This window comes from Lagopus leucura, unplaced genomic scaffold (genome assembly GCF_019238085.1).
Source record: "Lagopus leucura isolate 7727_CA_CO unplaced genomic scaffold, USGS_WTPT01 Super-Scaffold_100004, whole genome shotgun sequence".
Classification (NCBI taxonomy): domain Eukaryota; kingdom Metazoa; phylum Chordata; class Aves; order Galliformes; family Phasianidae; genus Lagopus; species Lagopus leucura.
This window is the reverse complement of record NW_024962264.1, coordinates 56726235-56728457: the sequence shown is the minus strand read 5'-3', so window position 1 is coordinate 56728457 and position 2223 is coordinate 56726235.

Here is a 2223-nt window from a genome sequence, read left to right as displayed (position 1 = left end):
TTCTTTCTTTCTTTCTTTCTTTCTTTCTTTCTTTCTTTCTTTCTTTCTTTCTTTCTTTCTTTCTTTCTTTCTTTCTTTCTTTCACTCACTGTACACAGAATTTGGACTGACACACCAATTAATCAGTGGGATGGCATTTAAATATACTCTGTTGCTTCTGGTCCTTACCTGCACAGAGCCAGCCCCTTGACTCACATGGTGCAGAACTGCTCATATTTATATGTGATTACAGACCTTTGTCCATCTTTATGGACGGCAAATCCATGGGCATACTTGTGTGGAGCAAAGGGTGGGACTCGATGAACCCTGGGAGTCTCTTCCAGCTCAGGATGCCAGCACTCCTTTCATATTCATTTTTCCTCTCTCTTTGTTATACATCGCCCATCAGCATTAAGATTTGAGTGTTTGGGACTCAAATATTACAAGTTTTTACAAAATGTCAATCACTCAAAACCTTTTAACTTAAGACCAGGGATTCCCTCGTTCCACAGCCTTTTTGCCCAATGGAATCCTGAACCATGGAGTGCATGGAGGCAGTGCCTGGGTCACGCAGTCCCAGCGACAGCAGCTCTGCTGTGTGTGCTGTTTCCACTGGCACTGATGTTGTATGCACAGAGACTGCACATTTCATTCAAACACAGCTTTTGCATTAAACCATAGAATCTCTTGGCTTGCCCAGTGACAATACAAATACTTTCACAAACTTCACAATTAAATCAGTGACCCCGTTGTGATCAGTTCCCATGCAAATGGAGTTGGCTGATGGAAAACTAGCAAACGAGCCGTCTGTGGGCAGCACAGCCATTGCCCACAGTGTCTGTGCTCATCGTGGGAGCAGAGGCTCTGAACGTGGCAATGAGAGATATCTGCAGCCTCATCCTTGCCACATGCACTCTCTGCTCTCAGATTTCCCCATTGCATTTGCTACTTAGTGCTGTTTCACCTAAGTGGAGAGGTTCCTGATAACTCGTTCTCTCCTGCTGAGCATTTTTGTGGTGTTGAGTGGAATGTAGTCCGAGTGGATTATGGGGGTATTGCTGCCATAGGAGTAATGCTTGTATGGTTTATTAGTTAGCCAGCTTATATGGCTTATTAGCCAGGTACATTTTGGGATTTAGCTAACAAATAGGATATGGAGAAAAGATGTACACCGAGCAAAGAAGAAGAGCTCAGATGAACAGTGAGAACAGAATGAGAGAAATGGGAAGATATGGGCAGGAAACTGTGACTTAAGTTGATAGCTGATGTTACTGATGTTACACCTCCAAATACAACTCCACAGAATCGTGAAGACTGGAAAAGCCCACTAGAATCAGCTGGTCCAGCCACCAGCCCATCCCCACCATGCCCACTGTCCATGTCCCTCAGTGCCACATCTCCACAACTCTTTAACACCTCCAGGCACAGTGACTGCACCAACCTGGGCAGCCTGTGCCAATGCATCACCACTCCATCTGAAGGAATTGTTCCTAAAACCCAACCTGAACCTCCCTTTGTGGCCCTGAAGCCACTCCCTCTTGTCCTATCAGCCGGAGTGAACGCATTGAATGTGCTGTTGCTCGGAAAGTTCGTTGTGTCTGTAAACATAAAGCCGTGTTACGCATGGAATACACACATATATGTACATGCACCTATAGGTATGGGAATTTACTGCGCAGATATTGCATCCATATACTGGCAGGATTTGAACCTACACCTGGTGCTGTGGAGCGTGTTCATGAACGTCGAGTTGAAAACAGCCATCCCTGCAGCTTCGCGGGAGCTTTGCCTGCCGCCGTGCCTTGGCACCTCGGGGCCCGCCGGGCGGTGACAGCGGTGACAGCGGTACCCGCTTCCGCACGGCGCCGCAGCGCAGCGCCACCTGGCGGTGTGTGCGGGGCGGCTCGGGAGGCTCCGGAGGCGCGGAAATTCTCGAGTGCTGCGCCGCGTTCTGGGCAGCGCTTCGTGGGAGAAAAGCAAAGCCGGAGACGGGTAACAGCACAGCCGTGCGATGTGGCACGGCCGCCTTCTTCCTTTCTTAGAATCATAGGATCATAAAGGTCGGAAAAGACCTCCAAGATCATCCAGCCGTTCACCTGTCACCAATATCCAGAACACTTGCATTGTCTTTCATGTTTCATTCAAAACAGAATAAAACTTGATGTTTCTTTCTGAAAGTGAGCTTTCCTGCTGTTTCTCTTTTTCTTTTTCTTTTTCTTTTTCTTTTTCTTTTTCTTTTTCTTT